The 11,201-nt window shown below is 37.9% G+C and overlaps 1 pseudogene; it reads right to left on the bottom strand.

Moving 5' to 3' along the window:
• On the bottom strand, positions 3,741-8,809 carry LOC107607357 (annotated as a pseudogene).

The raw sequence follows: 11,201 nt of genomic DNA, 5'->3' as shown, positions 1-11,201 counted from the left end.
GTCAATTGTGATGGGAATTGCAAATTGCTCTCACTTAGTTAACCTCTAACAATTAAAGGAAAGTTAAGTGAGTAAATCAACTTGAGCTTACAAGTCCTAATCAAAGACTAGAGTTAGTGAAGCTTAAGCCAACTAGCAACTTTCAATCACCAATCAACAAAAGACTTTTGATAACTCAAGAGTCTCCAATTAATCAATCCAATCTAAGAATATAAAAATCTAATTTAAAATCCTACCAAGCATTTTATCAAACACTTGGTAGGCACAAAATAAAAGCATGATAAAATTAACAAAGAATATTAAATCTAAACAACCAATTGCAAGCGTCAATGACTAAAAACAAAAGAGAGTAACACTAAACATGGAAAACATAAATTATATTAACAAAAATCAAATGTAACAAGAGCTCATAAACATAAAAATGGCGAAAAAGGGAAATTAACAAGAGAGGAAGATGAACTAAAGTGTTTAAACAAATAAAAGTAAGACAAAAACTAAATTAAAGGGAGATTGAACCTGAAATTAAGGAGAAATTGAAAGATCTAAACCTAAAATTATGTGAATGAGAGTTGAATGATTGATTCCCCCTTTCCAGCTCCACTCTGCAGCCTCTAATTAGTAATTTCGGGCTTGAAACTGGGTCAAAGCAACTCAGAAATCACCCCCAGCGAGTTCTATTAAGTGCAGCACATGACGCTTTGTCATGCGTACGCGTCAGGCACACGTACACATCACTGAACAATTCCTGGTCACGCGTACGCGTCATCCACACGTACGCGTCGATTGCCTCATGCACTGGTCACGCTGATGCTGCGATGCGCACGCATGGGTGACGCATACGCGTCAACAAACTGCAAGGCAACTATGAAAAATTGCATATTATTTTGAAGCCCCGGATGTTAGCTTTCCAACGCAACTAGAACCGCCTCATTCGGACCTCTGTAGCTCAAGTTATGATCGATTTAGTACAAAGAGGTCAGGATTGACAACTTAGCAATTCCTTCAATTTCTTGTGTTCCTTCCAATTTTTCATGCTTCCTTTCCATTCTCTAAGCCGTTCCTGCCCTATAAGCCCTGAAAACACTTAACAAACATATCACAGCATCGAATGGTAATAAGAGAGGACTAAAATTAGCAAATTTAAGGCCAAAGAAGCATGTTTTCAATCCTAGCACAAAATTAGGAAGGAAAATGTAAAACATGCGAATTCTGTGAATAAGTGTGAGAATAATGGATAAAATCCACTCAATTCAGTACAAAATAAATCATAAAATAGCAGTTTATCAATCTTCCCACACTTACACATTAGCATGTCCTCATGCTAAGCTCAAGAGAACCTTAAGAGTGAAGAGGAATGGTAAGACTTATTAAATGCAACCTATCTATATGAATGCAACTACATGCAAAAATGATTCTACCTGCTTGGTTAAAAGTAAATCAAATTCTCCAAGAACAAATATGAAATGGGTTCCACTAATTCAAATCATAAAATGAAGTACAAATAGACTTGCAAGAAGAAAGCTCGTGAAAGCCGAGAACAAAGAATCGAGCATCGAACCTTCACCGTAAGGGTATACACACTAATCACTCAAATGTTTAAGGTTCTATTCTCTCAATTCTCTACTAATCTTGCTTTTTAAGGCTTACTCTTCTTCTACCAATCAACAAAAATTTAGTGCACAAATACACAGATCAAGAGGTCTTTTCAAGGGTTGTAATGGGGTTAGGGTCAAGGCAGGATTGTATTTGGTTAAGTGAACTAAAATCCAAATCTTGATTAACCCAAACTTTCCACCTAACTTAAGACAATCCATGTAATCAGAATATAAAATCTAACTATCCATTAACCATGTCTTCCTCATATTCATGCATCCCAATTTTGAGTACAGTACATATGCATTGCTATCACCATTTACTTTGGGGCATTTTGGCCTCTTTTATTATTTGCTCTTTTTCTTTTTTTTTCTTTTTCTCTTTTTTTTTCTTTTCTTTTGTTTTCTCAATGCATATGATTAAGGTATTGAATGCAAGAATATGTGCTTAACTATTTTTTTCACAAATTCACCAAAAATATACAACACCCAAAACCCTAAACCAAACATTTCCAAACCCAATTTTCCCACACTTAATTCATGAGCACTCTCACTAGTCTAAGCTAACCAAGGATTCAAATTAAGAACATTACTGTTTTCTGCTTAGAGTTAATGATGTGCTAAAAGTAAAGAGCAAATGGGGTTAAAAGGCTCAACATTGGTTTGAAAAGGATAATGAAAAGGATAAGGCCATATGGGTATGTAAGCTTAGTGAAAGAAGGCCTCAATCACTTAAGTGCATGCATACATCAAACAATGGAAATATAAAATCAAGCAAGACAAAGATCACAATTTTAGAGAGAACAAAACTGGTGCGGCAAAATCATGATTCACCACTTCTTCACAACTTCGCACAACTAACCAGCAAGTGCATTGGGTCGTCCAAGTAATAAACCTTGCGTGAGTAAGGGTCGATCCCACGGAGATTGTCGGCTTGAAGCAAGCTATGGTCATCTTGTAAATCTCAGTCAGGCGGATTAAATTGGTTATGAGGTTTTGATAATTAAAATATAAATAAAACATAAAATAAGATAGAGATACTTATGTAATTCATTGGTGAGAATTTCAGATAAGCGTTTGGAGATGCTTTGTTGCTTCTGAACTTCTGCTTTCCTACTGCCTTCTTCTAATCATGCGTGCTCCTTTCCATGCCAAGCTGTATGATCCTCTCGGATGAAAACAAATCCATGTACGATCTCTGTACGGCTAATCAACTGTCCGATTTCTCGTCTCGGATGAAAAATACCATGTACAGTTACCGCACGGCTAATCATCTGTCGGTTCCCGCTAGCGTCGGAATAGGACTATTGTCCTTTTGCACACTGTCACTGCGCCCAACATTCGCAAGTTTGAAGCTCGTCACAGTCATCCCTTCCCAGATCCTACTCTACCACAGACTAGGTTTAGACTTTTCGGATCTCAGGAATGCTGCCAATGGTCTAGCCTATACCACGAAGGTTCTATTCTCAGATTCAGATGCTCTATTGTCAGGAGAGACAATGTGAATCATTAATTAGAGACTTAAGAGAATATACTCCAGGAATGACTACGTTGAACAACATGTAGACCGCTTGTGGTTGTCAGGCACGCGGATCTTGGCTAAGCGAGTAATGAAGATAGTGGGTGACTGTCATGGGTCATTCCTTCATTCTGACTTAACTGAATTAAGTACGAGAGTATATCTTGGAGAAGAAGTAGGCGTGAATTGAAAGAAAAATAATAGTACTTGCATTAATTCATGAAGAACAGCAGAGCTCCACACCTTAATCTATGGGGTGATAAGAAATATATTGGAAGTTAGGGGTTTAATACATTCAAAGTAATAAAATCTTAATGGAAGGGGGACAAGAAAAGAATGGCATCTAAGAAGAGGAATTTATTGGCGTAAAGAGACACGGCGGAAACATAAAAGATAGATAAAGGGGTTTTTCCTACTAGACCTCTAAGATACCTGTTCTTAGCAACCTAGGTCACCGGAAGGGATTCCCTACTAGACCTTCAAAGAACCTGTCCTTGACAACCTAGATCAGAGGGACGAAAACTGAAAGAAACCACCACGCAGATCACCTTAGTGTTGGATCCTCCAATCTTCCTCATGCAACAAGTGAAGCAAATCACTCACCTCACTTCTCACACAATAAAAAGTGCTTAAAAGCAACTGAAATTTATTCATCAAAGTTATGTAAATTGTCTCACCAAAGGTGTTTAAATAGGCACCTAATAACTAACTAAAAGATAAGATAACTAATTTAAATCAGATTTGATCTTATTGGATTAGATCAGATTTGATTTAAATTTTTTAAATCCTAAAGATATAATAACTAATTTAAATCAGATTTGATCTTATTAGATTAGATCAGATTTGATTTAAATTTAAAATCCCTAAAAATACTACTAAGCATAGCAGATTTAAAATAAGTCTTCTAACAAACTTTTGACCACATAACAAACTAAAACAAAAGTCTAGAATTTCAAAATTTAAAGATAAATTATGCCTCCCACTGAATTCAGAAAGCATTATGGGCTTCTTGCTGTCCTGACTTAGCCTAATGGGCCTTGCCCATTCTTCTTTGGTTAGAACTTGATGTAACTCTATATGCACAAGCGCTGCCAAGTTCCCGAAACTCTCCTTGAGCTTCTTTGCACGTGCTCTAGTGATGGGGCCCTCTGGATGTGTAAAATTCCCATTTTGCCCTTTTGTTTTAGAATGCCCCTGTTGTCTTTCCGAGCATGTATCATTCCCTCCTTCCTCAAAAAGATTCGTCCTCGAATCTGTGTCCATATCAAAAGGAGAGAGATCAGAAACATTGAAGGTAGCAGAGACATTATACTCACCTGGTAGGTCAATGTTGTAGGCGTTGTCATTGATCTTCTCAAGCACTTGGAATGGGCCATCCCCTCTAGCATCAAGTTTAGTCTTCCTCTGAGTAGGAAATCTCTCCTTCCTCAAATGTACCCAAACCCAATCTCCTGGTTCGAAGACTATATACTTTCGGCTCTTGTTAATCCTTTCAGCCGTGGTTTTGTTCTTCCTCTCAATTAGGTCACGAGCCTTTGCATGTATTGCTTTAACTTTCTCAGCCTTGCTAGCTCCATCTAAACTAATAAGATTACTCAAAGGTAAAGGCATTAAATCTAAGACAGTGAGAGGATTAAAACCATAGACAAGTTCAAAGGGTGAAAAACCAGTGGAAGAATGGATTGTCTTGTTATAAGCAAACTCAATAAAAGGTAAACAATCTTCCCAGGTTTTCAAATTCTTACCAACAACAGCACGCAATAAGGTTCCCAATGTCCTATTTACGACTTCAGTTTGACCATCAGTTTGAGGGTGACAAGTAGTTGAGTATAAAAATTTTGTTCCCAGCTTGCTCCACAAAACTTTCCAAAAGTGACTTAAGAATTTGACATCACGATCAGAAACAATAGTTTGGGGAACACCATGTAAGCGCACAACTTCTCGAAAGAATAGGTCAGCAATATGTGTGGCATCATCAGTTTTGTGGCAAGCAATGAAATGAGCCATTTTACTAAATCTATCTACCACAACAAAAATGCTATCTCGACCTCTCCTAGTTCTAGGCAAACCAAGAACAAAATCCATAGAAATATCAACCCATGGATGCACAGGAACAGGTAAAGGAGTATACAAACCATGTGGTAAAGACTTAGATTTAGCTTGCTTACATGCAATGTATTTAGCACAAAATTTCTCAACATCTTTACGCATGTGGGGCCAGTAAAAATGCTCAGATAAAACATCCAAAGTCTTATGCACACCAAAATGACCCATCAAACCTCCACTATGTGATTCTAGAACAAGTAACTCCCTAATAGAACAAGTAGGTACACAAATCCTATTACCCCGAAAAAGAAAGCCATCATGCTTATAGAATTTGTTATATGCACCATGTTCGCATGCAGCATAGATAGAGGCAAAAGCAGAATCAGTTGCATACAATTGCTTCATACACTCAAAACCTAACAGTTTAGAAGTAAGGGTTGTGATTAAGGAATACCTTCTAGATAATGCATCAGCAACCACATTCTCTTTACCTTGCTTATAGGCGATTACATATGGAAAGGATTCAAGGAATTCTATCCATTTTGCATGTCTTTTATTCAGCTTCCCTTGGCCCTTCAAGTGTTTGAGGGATTCATGGTCAGTATGTACCACAAATTCCTTAGGTAGCAAATAATGCTGCCACACTTCCAAAGCTTGCACCAAGGCATAAAGCTCTTTATCATAAGTGGAGTAGTTGAGATGGGCCCCATTCAAATTCTCACTGAAATAGGCGATTGCTCGCTTTTCCTGCATCAAAACAGCACCTATACCAATTCTGGAAGCATCACATTCGATTTCAAAAGTTTTAGAAAAATCTGGTAAATTAAGAATGGGGGCAGAACACAATAATTCTTTCAAGGTGTTAAAGGCAAGTTCTTGTTCCTGATCCCATTTAAAGTTGACATGTTTCTTAATGATTTTAGTTAAAGGTGCAGCAATAGTAGAAAAATCTTTAACAAACCTCCGATAAAAACCCACAAGACCATGAAAACTTCTAACATCAGAGACACTCTGAGGTGTGGGCCATTCTCTAATAGCCTTCACCTTCTCGTCATCTACCTCAATTCCTGTAGAACTTATCACAAAACCTAGGAATACGACTTTACTCAGACAAAACGAGCACTTTTGGAGATTAGCATACAATTTTTCCTTTCTAAGTACCTCTAAAACAGATTGAACATGCAAAATATGATCATCAAGACATTTACTGTAGATAAGGATATCATCAAAATAAACAACCACAAATTTACCTAAAAACTCTCGCAAAACATGATTCATTAGTCTCATGAATGTACTAGGTGCATTAGTCAAACCAAATGGCATAACTAACCACTCATACAAACCATATTTAGTTTTGAAAGCTGTTTTCCATTCATCACCAAGTTTCATTCGTATTTGATGATAACCACTCCTTAAATCTATTTTAGTAAAAATAACAGAACCATGCAATTCATCAAGCATATAATCAAGTCTAGGAATAGGATGGCGATACTTTACCGTAATCTTATTTACAGCTCTGCAGTCAACACACATCCTCCATGTGCCATCCTTCTTGGGCATCAATAGTACCGGAACAGCACAAGGACTCATGCTTTCTCTCACAAAACCCTTAGCCAAAAGGTCCTCGACTTGCCGTTGCAGTTCCTTCGTCTCCTTAGGATTGGTCCGGTAAGCTGGCCGGTTAGGAATGCTGGATCCGGGGGCAAAGTCAATCAGATGTTCAATGCCTCGTAATGGAGGTAAACCTGAGGGCATCTCATCTGGAAATACATCGCCATGCAAGAGTGAAATAAAAGCACTAGGCAGGTTATGGTTAGTTTCAATGGTAGAAAGTAAAGACTCTCTAAATCGTACTAACACCAATGCTTTTTTTCCTAAACTAGCATGCTTCAGATCCCTCTCTTTTGCATAAAAACATATTTTGTGAGCACTCTCACTCTCCACAGATGCTTCTTTTTTAGAACTCTCTTTTTCACTCAGACCCTGACTCTTTTTCGCACACGTTTCATCTCTCAAAGCCCTCTCTTTACCCTCTTGTTTTTCAATTTTTCTCACATCTTAAAGACTCTTTAGTAGATTTGCGCATGTTCAGTTGCTCCAGGTACACTTCTTTAGGTGTCAAAGGTGCAAGGGTAATCTTCTTCCCAAGATAAGTGAAGGAGTATCGGTTTGTGAAACCGTCATGGACCACCTTCCTATCATATTGCCATGGACGGCCTAGGAGTAGATGACAAGCCTGCATGGGAACCACGTCACAAAGTACCTCGTCACTATATCTCCCAATAGAGAACTGTATGCGGGCTTGCTTCATAACCTTCAATTCACCAACATCACTTAGCCACTCCAGTTTGTAAAGGTTAGGGTGTTTGGTGCATTTCAACCCCAATTTTATGATCAAAGTAGAGCTAGCAATGTTTGTATGACTTTCAGCATCAATGATCATGAGTCCAACCTTACCTCCCAATAAAACTTTTGTATGAAAGATGTTCTCTCGCTGTTCTAGATGATCGTCCTTGGCTTGTACATTTAAGATCTGCCTAGTAACAAGGGTCTCGCCACTAACAGCATACTCAACTATATCTTCATTATCTGTAGTATCATCCGTATGTGGCATGTCTTCATACCCATATGAGTTATCAGATTCTGAGAAAATATCATTTGCTTTAATTACTATGGTCCTTTTATTTGAACACTCGGAAGCATAATGGCCTAATCCGCGGCACTTAAAGCAGGTAATATCACGATGCCGTGCAGGAGGTTTAGAAGTAGAATTAGGCATGTGCATCTTCCTGTTCTACTCTGTGGGTTTCTCCTTTGATTCGGTAATTTTGGATCCAGTCTTCTCCCCGAAATTAGCACCTCTCGAATCCCACCTTGAAGTAGAATTATGCAGCCCTTTCGCCTTTTGCTGTCTTTCCACCTTGATAGCTAGGTTCACCAAGTCTTCCATAGTCACAAATGGGAGATGTTCTATAGTATTTGCAATGTCTCGGTTCAACCCACTCAAGAAATATGCCATAGTAGCCTCAGACTCCTCCTCAATGTTTGCTTGGATTAGCAGCATCTCCATCTCCTTATGATACTCATCTACAGACTTAGAACCTTGGTATAACCGTTGGAGCCATTGATATAGCTCCCTGTAGTAGTAAGAAGGGACAAACCGTTGTTGCATGACCTTCTTCATCTTCTCCCAAGACAGAATTGGTGGTTTTCCATTCCGCCTCCTCTGTTTGTCCAGCTCGGCCCACCAGACAAGGGCATAATCTGAGAATTCTACAGGTGCTAGTCTTACCTTTTTTACATCAGAGTAGTTATGACACTGAAATAAGAGCTCTACCTTGCGTTCCCATTCCAGGTATGCCTCAGGGTCACTTCTGCCTTTAAATTCTGGGATGCGCATCTTGATAGCATTAAGGTTATTATCAACATCTGCCGGTTGTTTATGATGCCGGGATATGGATGAAGTCTCCTCCTTAGACACCGTAGAATCATTATGAATAGATTCTCGTGACCGTGCTTTTCGCCTAGGGGAAAAAGAATTAATTCGAGAATCCATGTCATCAAGACATTGTTGAATCCCTGTAAGGATGCTGGAAAGTGCATCGAGGCGGAAAGTTAGTTGTAGATCGGGGTTCCCTTCAGTGTTAGCCATCAATGAACCTATAAAAGAAAAGACCTTACAGCACTCTTCTCACATGTATCACTCGGAATAGGACACTCGTGTTTCACTCAATACGTGGCTTTTACCCTCTGATGAGCTCACCACTCTTGCCTTTTTCTACTCTTGGATTGTCTTAACAAGTTGCACTTTGGAAGATGAGGAATTGAGACACCAAACTAAGATAATCTGAATGATAGAAATGTTCAACTTGATAAGAAGACAATTAAAGTATGTGAAAAAGGAAACAATGAATGATACTAGGATGACAAAAACTAGAAAAATTGAATCCTAAGTGGAACCCAAGGAAAGTTTGAAAAGATAAAACAAAAGGAAAATTTAAAATTTCATTTTTTTTGTTAACTGGAATAAACAGAAATTACAGTAATAGAATTTAAGGAAGAATTTTTTTTCGTTTTTTTTTTTGTTAACTGGAATAAACAGAAATTGCAGGAATAAAATTTAAGGAAGAATTTTTTTTGTTTTTTGTTTTTTTTTTTTGGAATCTAAAGTAAATTTGCAGAAATTGAAGAGAAAAATAAAGAGATTAAACAAGACCCATGGAACATGTAGATAAATAAGAAGTTACCTATGACTTGTAACTGATACCAGATGATAAGAAATATATTGGGAGTTAGGGGTTTAATACATTCAAAGTAATAAAATCTTAATGGAAGGGGGACAAGAAAAGAATGGCATTTAAGAAGAGGAATTTATTGGCGTAAAGAGACACAGCGGAAACATAAAAGATAGATAAATGGGTTTTTCCTACTAGACCTCTAAGATACCTGTTCTTAGCAACCTAGGTCACCGGAAGGGATTCCCTACTAGACCTTCAAAGAACCTGTCCTTGACAACCTAGATCAGAGGGACGAAAACTAAAAGAAACTACCACGCAGATCACCTTAGTGTTGGATCCTCCAATCTTCCTCGTGCAACAAGTGAAGCAAATCACTCACCTCACTTTTCACACAGTCAAAAGTGCTTAAAAGCACCTGAAATTTATTCATCAAAGTTATGTAAATTGTCTCACCAAAGGTGTTTAAATAGGCACCTAATAACTAACTAAAAGATAAGATAACTAATTTAAATCAGATTTGATCTTATTGGATTAGATCAGATTTGATTTAAATTTAAAATCCCTAAAAATACTACTAAGCATAGCAGATTTAAAATAAGTCTTCTAACAAACTTTTGACCACATAACAAACTAAAACAAAAGTCTAGAATTTAGAAATTTAAAGATAAATTATGCCTCCCACTGAATTCGGAAAGCATTATTGGGCTTCTTGCTGTCCTGACATAGCCCAATGGGCCTTGCCCATTCTTCCTTGGTTAGAACTTGATGTAACTCCATATGCACAAGCGCTGCCAGGCTCCCGAAACTCTCCTTGAGCTTCTTTGCACGTGCTCTAGTGATGGGGCCCTCTGGAAGTGTGAAATTTCCATTCTGCCCTTTTGTTTTAGAATGCCCCTGTTGTGTTTCCGAGCATGTATCATGGGGTGTAGAAACTCCACCGTAGAAAATACATAAGTGATAGAGGTCTAGGCATGGCCGAATGGCCAGCCTCCAAATGTGTAAAATGATAAAGGTTACATAAGTCCAAAGATAGATGTAAAATAAATCTCTAAAAGTAGTTTTTATACTAAACTAGTAACCTAAGGTTACAGAAAATGAGTAACTAGGTACAGATAGTGCAGAAATCCACTTCCGGGGCCCACTTGGTGTGTGCTTGGGGTAAGCATTGGAGCTTTTTCATGCTTAGGCTGTTCCTGGAGTTAAACGCCACCTTTGGTGCCACTTTGGGCATTTAACTCCAATTCTGGTGCCAGTTTGGGTGTTTTACGCCAGAAATTTTAGGCTGACTTTGAACGCCAGTTTGGGCCATCAAATCTCGGGAAAAGTATGAACTATTATATATTGCTGGAAATCCCAGGATGTTTACTTTCCAACGCAATTGAGAGCGCGCCAATTGGGCTTCTATAGCTCTAGAAAATCTACTTCGAGTGCAGGGAGGTCAGAATCCAACAACATCTGCAGTTCTTTTTCAGCCTCTGAATTAGATTTTTGCTCAGGTCCCTCAATTTCAGCTAGAAAATACCTGAAATCACAGAAAAATACAAAACTCATAGTGAAGTTCAGAAATGTGATTTTTGAATAAAAACTAATAAAAACATAATAAAAAATAACTAAAACATACTAAAAACTATGTAAAAATAATGCCAAAAAGGGTATAAATTATCTGCTCATCACAACACCAAACTTAAATTGTTGCTTGTCCCCAAGCAACTAAAAACAAGATAGGATAAAAAGAAGAGAATATACAATAAATTTCAAAAATATCAATGAAGATTAGTCTCAATTAGATGAGCGGGACTTGTAGCT

This window comes from Arachis ipaensis, chromosome B07 (genome assembly GCF_000816755.2).
Source record: "Arachis ipaensis cultivar K30076 chromosome B07, Araip1.1, whole genome shotgun sequence".
Lineage (NCBI taxonomy): Eukaryota > Viridiplantae > Streptophyta > Magnoliopsida > Fabales > Fabaceae > Arachis > Arachis ipaensis.
This window is presented reverse-complemented; position numbering and strand designations above follow the sequence as displayed.